Source organism: Augochlora pura, chromosome 7, assembly GCF_028453695.1.
Source record: "Augochlora pura isolate Apur16 chromosome 7, APUR_v2.2.1, whole genome shotgun sequence".
Taxonomy (NCBI): domain Eukaryota; kingdom Metazoa; phylum Arthropoda; class Insecta; order Hymenoptera; family Halictidae; genus Augochlora; species Augochlora pura.
In genome coordinates, this window is record NC_135778.1 from 23,851,497 (window position 1) to 23,861,393 (window position 9,897).

General features: G+C 38.3%; 1 pseudogene; it reads right to left on the minus strand.

The window, feature by feature from the left end:
• Nucleotides 1-1,126: 1,126 nt before the first annotated feature.
• LOC144473750 (uncharacterized) lies at nucleotides 1,127-3,244 on the minus strand (annotated as a pseudogene).
• Between the last annotated feature and the right edge of the window lie 6,653 nt (nucleotides 3,245-9,897).

The window sequence follows — 9,897 nt, forward strand, 5'->3', positions numbered from 1 at the left end:
ATGCTCGGAATATGTGGACGAAGAAAGGATTCCTTGACCTGCTGTTTATTGCATTTCAAGCATCACCATTAATACTTACTCTATAGGTCCTACGAAGGAATGGGTCAGTCGTTCCAGGCTAGCCTACTATGCTAGTCGTAGCTCCGACAGTCCACCAATTTTCTAGCCGTCATTCTTTCAACATAGAGTCATAAAGTACAATTTTGTGTAATGTGCAAATAGTAATAAGATACCACTGATAAATGTTTATTTCATTGTGTCGTGGAGTTTGAAGAAACATTTAATATATAAAGTATTATTTGATCTCCCAACCTCGTCATCCCAACATGTATCGACGCTTCACTGAATCTAGTATCTATATTTCACGGTTTCCAACTTTAACGCGATGAAAAGCACGTTGTAAAACACTGCTGACCATGCTACAATTCGTGCAAAGCCCCGATTCGCATTTTCCCGCGTAATGAGCAGCTTCGAAAGTCGTTCCGCGACGCGGCAGGCTATATTTTTCGGAAATTGACACGTCTAATGAAATTAACGTTTGTCGTGCAATTGAACATCGCCGTACGTCCTGTTAAAAGCTGTTTTCAATAGCGGCGACACCTAATTTATCGAAAGTATTACATTCTCGATGTATAATATTCCACTGTTCTGAGTTTAGACGTATGGGACATCTTAATATTTTCTCTTCCGAACCAACAACTGTCTTCCTCTGACATTTTCTTCTCTAATAAGGAACAAGTGGGATATTTAGGGCGCTCTAGTTAGATGAGCCACCCTGTATAGAATCAGACATAGTAGCAGAAAGATAATGCAAAGCCATCAGCATCGGGACTAAAACTCTATCATTATACCCGGGAGCCACTCAGGGAATTACGATTTTTGCCAGTTAATCATCATCTTTACTCGCCCTCCCCCCTCCCTTTTTCTGCATAATAGTGTTCGCGGCTGCAGCTGGTTGCCAGACAACCGACCCGCGTTTCTTCGGGAATAGAAAGAATTTCGCGGGGATCGTGCAAAACGTCTTCCGGCGCGCGGTCTGTTCCATTAATGAGGCGGCCCGCGAATCTTTCCCGCCGCGGAACCGTCACTCGGTCAGGCCGGGTGTAATTAGGCGTGCGGAGGGGCATTATTGTCGTTCGCTCCTAATCGTAAACACGTCGTATCCGCGATCACGCCGTCCGACAAAGACGGGGGACCCGCGTCTCGCGGCGCTGCCTCGGTTAATTGCCGCTCATTTGTCGCGCTTATGGGACACCTCTCTTCCTCCGGCATTTTCACCATGGAAGCTTCTTCGCCGATCGGACAATTGCCACGCCAGATACCATCTCCGTGCCGGACTTTTTTTCCACGTTTTGCACTTCCTCGGAACGACTAATTGCGAGCCTTGACGAGCCACCGCATTTTGCACTTTTAGGCTGCTTTTTAAAATAAACCATTTCAGTGGTATCTGTGAAAGTCGATATTTTTTGGAATTACATTTTTCGGTGATCAGTTTTGAGAAATGTTCTGTGGGAAATTTGAAAAATGAATTTTAGGATGGATTTTGGAAGGGAAAATAAGATCAATTTTTGTTCGACAAGTGAAATTGCAAGTATGATAGTTTTTGCAAAATAGATTATGGATAGAAATAGTTTATGCCGCAATCTTTGAAAAAGAAGCACGATTGAAAAAGCACGTATAGGTTTAAGAAATTAAATCAAAGTGAAAGTAAAACTATTTCTTATAAAATAATTAACATTGGAAGTAAGTACAATTTTTATAAAATAGTTAAAATTGAAAGTGAAACCATTTATTATGAAGTAGTGTACATTCAACGGTAAACTCATTTATTATAAAATAGTTTATATTTGAAATAAAAACTATTTATTATAAAATAATGTGCATAGAAAACTAAACTCGTTTATTATAAAGTAATTTATATTTGAAAGTAAAGCCATTTATTACAAAATACTTTAGATTATAAAATGAAGTCAATTCTTATAAAATAGTTAAAATGCAAACTAAGGTAAATACGAATGTTTACTTTAATAAAGAAATGGTAAGAATAATTTGCATGTGACTACAATTTAGAATATTGAATCGATAATTAAATAAAAACACAGTACTTTATATTACAAGTTTGCGTGTACACGGTGATGTCCTGGGCAATTTAATTACGATATAATCACGTAATTTTGCACATCATCAAATTACTGTATTATTAACGCCGTAAATAAATTCCTGATTAAATGAACATTCCAGATACTTGCAGTTTATCAGCGATATTACATTGTAAATAAATTGCCCGATAAATCAATGGCCTGAATATTTTCCGCTTGCGAACGTGCACAATTAATGTTTCAAAATTATTAATAACATTGCAAGTGTACTTGATATTTATGTAAAACATAATTCTATTAATTGTATAGCCGATGCAATAAATACAACTACAGAGTAATATTAAATACTATTAAAATAAATAGTAATTTTAAATAAAATAAATCTGTATCAGATGTTTATATAAATAAATACGTGGATAAGTAAATTAACAACTGAAAAGTTTTACTGATAAAACAATAATTTAACTTCGATGTTAAAATTCGTTTGAGACGTTTATAATAATTATAATAATTAAGTTATACAGACTTCTTTAATAAAAGAAATGAAAAATATTTCGAAAATATTTTTAAATTCATCTGTTGTAACTTATTATGTTAATTAGACTAAATAATATTAAGATATACTGTAATAACTATCTCCTTTGGGACTGTTGCTTCGTTTATATTTTTATTATTAATAATTCACTAAAATAATAGTTAAATGGCTTTCAAATATTTCTTAAGTTCGTTTACTAACAACTACTGCATAACTACACTAAGTAACATTAAAAAACACTTTATTTATAATACTAATTTCTTCTCTACTTTACGTTTAATATTATTTTTGTTCTAATAATTCATCGAACTTTTCGTGGCGGCAGAAACACAGAAATGTAATTTTGAAAATATTTCCGAAATTCCCCTATTACGTGATTCGTGCGCCGACGATACTAAATAAACATCGAAAAATACAGTAATACGAGCGGCACAATTTATTTCTATTATGCCGACATTCGAATTGCTATAATTCACAGAATTCCCGTCATCCAGGGCGAACGTTATATCCAAAGCCAACCGAATGACAGTAAATATTTGTCAGCTGCCAACGGTCGATCATTCCTATCGATAATACCGTGTCCAGCACAGTTTCGTCCGTTTGTTACCATTAAATGCTCGTTATTAAGTGAACAAAAAACCAGCAAAAACACCTGTACACAATATATACACATACGTATACAGATACAGATACACATACAGATACAGATACACATACAAATACACATACAAATACTTATATACATATATACAATATCTGCGGGTCCGTTTAATGACACCGATAGGGGAGTCACGGGCCACGTGTTTAATTACAAGTGTCATCAATCACTCAGCAACGCCGCCCTGTCCTTCGGCCTAGCTAGCAGACATTTTACCGTCAAAGGATCGTTCTGCGGCCAGGATTTCGTGCGTCAACGTCAACCTTACAATTAATTCTTTCCGCGGCCGGCCATCAGTTTTTACGCGGTCTACCGTGTTGACAATTTTCACCCGGCCATTTTCCTCGGATCGATCGCTTTCGACACTTGTTAACCCCGCCCCGCCCCGGTTGCAAATTAATTTCCAACTGGACAGCCCAAATACAATGTTAAACGGCGCCCATGAAAATCACTGCCTCGCGGAATCCGCGCTTAATAAAAATATTATAATATTATAATGAAATATTATGATAAAAATATTAACATATTATATATTATATTTCTATATATGTATGTATATTATTTATATATATTATATTACTATATATGTACAGGGTGTCCCGGAAATCATTCCACGAGCACGACACTTGACTTGATTAATAATACACAAGCAAAGTGTAATAAATCGTTTACAAGTTGAACGAACTTTGAAGTCGATTATCACGAAAACGAAGCTCCGGATGAAAAAATGTTATACCAAAATATTTTCTTATTTTTTGATGTAGAACCACTCCCTGCCCGGTTTTACTGGCATTTCCGGGACACCCTGTATATTATTTATATACATATATATGTTTATCATGTTACTATATAATATATTATTATATTATATATTAATGTATTATATTGTAAGTATAACAATTTTTCAATATAAACTACAACTGATCTTTTTAAAATAGTTAAATAATTATATTAGTAATTTTAATAAGTAGCAGTTTTTAGTAATGATGATAGTAATATTTATTGATTTACAGGGTGTTTCGTTTAACTGAGTATACTTGTAATAAGAAGGAGCAAATGTACAGGCTGATATAGAAAAATCAAGTTAACCTTGCTATATATCTTTCTCCGTTATACGAACGGAAAGATTGTTAATACTGAGTGAGACAGTTGTTTATACTGAATAGATTTTGTATAAACATTTTTTCCTTACCAAAATCCAATTACGAGATATTTCACTGTATATTCTCGGTTAAAATGAAACACCCTGTATATAAGTAAGAAAACAATTTTAGAGAAAGAGAAGAAAAAGTAGAAATAATAATGATAATAAATATAAACGAAATGACAACGAAGGGGTAGAAAACAGAAGACAAGAGTTGATAATGATATTAAAGAACAATCGTAACGTTATAGTGACAAGAAAGCACCAGTTACGTTTCAGAATAATGTTAACATTATCAAATTCATTTATATTTCAAAAATTCGTTAACTCTTGGGCGAGTCACAAAATTATATAATACACCAGGTTGTACAAAATGTAAGAGCAATAGCTCCAGAAAAGACTTTGAAATGTCCACTTGAAACAGCAGCGACTGCAAAGGGTTCAATTGCTAAAGTTGCGTTCGGCGGAGTGAAACTTCCGAGGGCTTCTGTCAGGGCACAGTAATTGGCGCCGGTGTTCCAGCAACCGGCAAAGTGAGATTCGGCAAGGTAGCGAACCATAGAGCGAGATCGACAGAAAACAAGAACCCGGCACGCCGGCAGAGAGAGCCTTTTTCTCCCGGTGTCGGAACTTTTCCGAAGTGCCGTAAGAAATTCCATCAGGCTTCGGCCCGTTCGCATGAAAGATTCATCAAGTTTGACTGGCGTCCCACGAACAATGGTGAGAACAAGGAAGAACCGGGCGGCGGTGGCCGCGGCCCGCGGCTCGTGAGAGGGGCGGGGGCGAAAGGGAAGGCCGGGCACGAAGGAAAATAGAAATGTCCCTAGGAGCAAGACCGAATCGTCCGGCACCACCTGTGCGAACTACTTTGCGAAACAATTTCTCGCGGTAGTCGCCGGCATTGCGAGGTCGCTCGACCGTTGCGATACTGGTTCGATCGAGTCGTTACAATGTCGCGGTAGAATGGCTTCTATTCAGACTTCAGTGTCGGATGTCGCGACACGACGGACAGACGACGGGATCGATGTCTCGGCGAGAACTGACTGGCCCAGCTGTTTCGAACGTTGCCTCGCCGTGGATCAAGTGGGAAAGTATTGCTTGGAATGTTTCATGGGGATCGGCGGCGAGACGTTTCGTTCTGGATCAGCGTGGACGCCGTTTGATCGCTCTCGGTAGAGATGCGTGGCTCCAGATGGCTCTAGTTACCTCGTGATAATGCTAAACTTTAGCTTAAGTAATTTTTATTCGATACATATTTTTATAGATTTCGTCGAGAAGATTTGATAAATTCAAGTCCCAAAGCGCGGAGATTGTTCGTTTAAAAGTTACACGCGTTTGAAGTTAACGAATTTCAAGTATTTTTGTGACGCCAGCGTGACGCCAAATTGACACGCTGTTGCCGAAGAGATGGTACAATTTCTATCGAAGGGCAATAACATTTACGATAGTGAATTTGAGAAGAAAAATATAAATAGAATTTTTAAGTTTACTTGTGTATGCTTGAATCACCTTTTATTTTATTATTTGTAACACTGTCTCGTATAGGGGACACAATTGAGACAGCGTTTCATAACAGGTACTGTCTTTTGCTTCGTTATAATAGGCCAGGTTTGTGTTTCTCGTTTTTTGGAACTTGGGAATTTAGGAAGAGTTTATTTCTGCTAATTAGAAAAACGCACTTACATTACTTATGCGAGGCCATTAACATAGTTAGATTGGTAAGAATCGGTCCTCCACATTTCTCTGTGCCATCTATTGCGCAACGGATGGTAGATAACTCCAGATAGAGTTAAACTTTACTTTAAGAGTTCAGAGATATTATTATGAATTTACGAGAATAAAATATATTCTTATAAGTTTCTTATAAAAATAAAATATATTCTTATAAACTATATAAGCTAATAAGAATAAAATTATATTGTTATAAATTTCTTATAAGAATAAAATATATTTTTATAAATTTCGCCGAGAAGATGCGAGAAATTCAAATTCCGGGTTGTTAAGACTCTCTGTTAAACAGAGGGCGGGATCCATTAGCCAGAAGGCGTGGCTTTTTGGCCCTGGACCGCGCTCGTCTCTTATCTACGGTTTTTCTTTAATAGTTCGTAAACAAAGCCACGCAAAGTATTTTCGCTAAGGAAAAAGTTACTCTGAATGACCTCAGGAATCCATCGTGTCCCTGTGTTACCATAATTTTGATACACCCTGTATACAGACGTTGCAGTCTACGTGTAGGCAAGCCCCGAAGTTAGAGGTTCCCGTTGGATCAACAGGACTCTGAATCGACTAAGAGAAAAGCACCGGAAAACATCAAATAGAAGCCGGCTAAATCAAGAGACAGGCGAGAGTTACGTCTTCGAGGAGCTTCGAACTCGCGTCGCCTAAGTTTCCGCGTCGAATGCTAAAGGTAATGATGACGGGAAACGTCTCGGATGGATCGGGGCCCGCCTCTCTCTGCTTAACCAGCGGAATCATTCGCGAGCTACGCTACCCGCGTGACCGTAACAGAACCTGAACAGTTCCAAACTGAAACTATTAGGTTCGTCACATGGTAGATAAAACCTTTCGTTTGACGAACTTAGGGGGATTTTGCTTGGGGAGATGATCTTTCTGAAGTAACCGCGGCGTTCAATCGAGCTTTCTGTGAACTGAAACTTAGGGCACAGCGGGTACGGGAAATTAGGGCACCTAATCAATTTCGAACTGATATTGTTTGGTGCTGATTTTTGAAAATTTATTATAAGTAAGAGAATTCTAATGAATTTTCGTGGAACAAGTAGAATTGTGGGTAGAACATTTCATGTGGAATAAAAAGAAATCGTGGAACGTTAAAAGAAATATTAATTGGAGGTTTAATCGGTTTTTATAAAAGAAATTATTTTGAAAGTGAAAATTAATTTTTGTGGGATAGTTAAAATTGGAAAGAAAATGAATTTTTATAGGATACATAATATTGGAAATAAAATTAATTTTCTCGAAATGGTTAAAATTGAAAATGGAACATTTAACATAGAAATAGTGAGGATTTATAATAAAGTGGTTGACGTAAAAATAGTTAGAATTGAAAATAAAACAGTTTATACAAAAATAGTTAAAATTAATACTGAGATGGTCAACAACAAAATAGCAATAATTGCAAACGACACAATTAATATAAGAATAGACAGAATTTCTAATAAAATAGTCAGCACGAAAAATACTTAAAATCGCAAACAAAACAGTCAAAACATAAAAATAGTCAAAACTCATAACAAAACAATGAACATAAAAATCATCAGAATTACCATAATAACATAGCAGTTAGCACAGAAACAGTTGAAATCGCAATTAAAACAGTCAACATTCTTACCACTTGATTTGACTTTAAAATCCCCAAACGCAAAGACTGTGAAATAAATATCACCTAAGAACGATGTCTCCACACGCTGTCGAATAATCGCCGCGAGTTACAGCGCAACCGCTCCCCTAAAAATCGCGCGTAAATAGGCGACCACTTAGGGGTCGAGCGATTGTCCACATTGGTAACCGGGAGAGACCAGATCCTGGACCATTACCGGCACCTCGCAATCGCCTAGCATCGAGACATCGATAAGTGGAGGCAGCCGAGCACTCGAGGAAGCCGCGAAGATGGTGGCCCGCCGCTTACCGTTAATGGGGGCGGGATAAACGGGATAATCGCGGATCGACGGGATCGGGTCGCGGCCAGAGATCATCGGGGCTGGTTCCGCTGGATGAAGTTGTTCGGTCGGGCGTTAAAATTACCCGAGCGACGAAAGAAGGATGGACTGTTATCTTCGGTGGTTCAGCGACCGCGGAGAAGGGGAATAGAAGTGACCAGGGGAAGGGAGGGGAGGGGGGGGGGGGGGGGGGAATCGGAGGGGAGACGACGCATAATTCTCTGGATCGGAAAGTATAGTAGTGGAGCCAATTACTGTGCGGTGGTTTTTTTCTTTATTTTAAGATGTGATTAATTTTGTGTTTATTATGTATAACTTCTATCGAATTTTCTTTTACGTTTAATAAATAATTTAGTAAATAATTAATTCAAATTCTATTCATTATTTGTTTGCTAAAATTATACAGGTGAAATGGCAGAAAAATTATAATAATCCTTCGATACTGAATTTGCGAATGCTTTTATGGGGTTCATGAAAAAGTTTGCGAAAATACTGAAGGAATCAGGATCAGTATTTGGTGAATAAATTTTTGTAGGTGAGATAGCACTATGTTAATTGTGTTGGTAAAATGTATTACGAGGAGAAATAAAGCAGTGATTGTTTGTTTGAATTGTTGTTGCTGTTTTCTATTTCAGTATTTTATTTATATAAACTACGTGTTAATATTTCTTGTCGTGTTTTTAAGAAGGAGACATGTAAATACGAGTGTCATAATTTCGCGACACCCATCCACGTTTCTTTTTGTTGTTTTACATTAAAAAATCCCACACAAAATTGCACAAAACCCACGCATTTCGCGAGACTCGTTAATTTCCAATGCGACAAACATTGCCTCACATTTAAATAGTTCCAGCTGTGACGGCGAGCCAAATTTAAAATCTAGAAAGATTATCTCGAAATAGATTCCGAGCTTTAATTTCAGGAAAAAGTCATCGTCTCATGATGGTTTTACATGGAGTTATCCGTCGGTCAAAGTTGGTCAATTTTTACTCAAAATATGTCCATGTTAATGTAATATTTTCCAGCGGTATATTTTTCAGCATTATTAATAAAAACGCGAGACCGCGAGAGAAAAGAAGAGAGAAGTGAAGAGGCAAAGAGAGAGAGAGAGAGAGAGAGAGAGACAGAGAAGACAAAGTAAGAATCGAAGGAGGATGATGACGATCGATGGAGATAGTCGAAGAGGGAGGATAATGCGCTGCCGATTTCGCGATGACGCCGAGGAAAAAGAATGAAACTGAAGCGTCAAGAGAGAAAGAGGGAGAGATAAAGAGATCGGGGAAAAAGAAATAGAAAAAGAGAGAGAGCGACGAAGAAAGAGAAAGCAAGAGCGAGAAACGACGCCGATGGAAAAGAAAATAGAGAGAACACGCGGAGTAGCGAAGAAAGGAGAAAGAGGAAGAGAGAGGGAGAGAGAGAGGGAGAGAGAGCGGTGCCGAGCGGATCTTTCAAAGAGGCAATTTCGTAATTACGAGAGAGGAACGGCTGCGTGGAGAGCGACCTGCTGGCCGGAACGAGATCGTATCGCGTTTTTCTTCTTCGGGCCGGGTCCGGGCCCGAGACCGCGCGGGGGCATAACCCTATCACGATAACAATCGAGACGGACCCCTTGTATATATTTTGCGAGCGGCTTCCTCCTTTCTCGCGCCGCTTCGAATATCATCGATCCCGAATGCCGGGCTCCCGGCGGCGATTCTTCCCGAGGAAGTCGTTGAGGAAGTTGTGGGTGAAAGACGGTCATTAGCGGACTACGCATCTTCATTCGAACTCGCATTGTCGTGCGT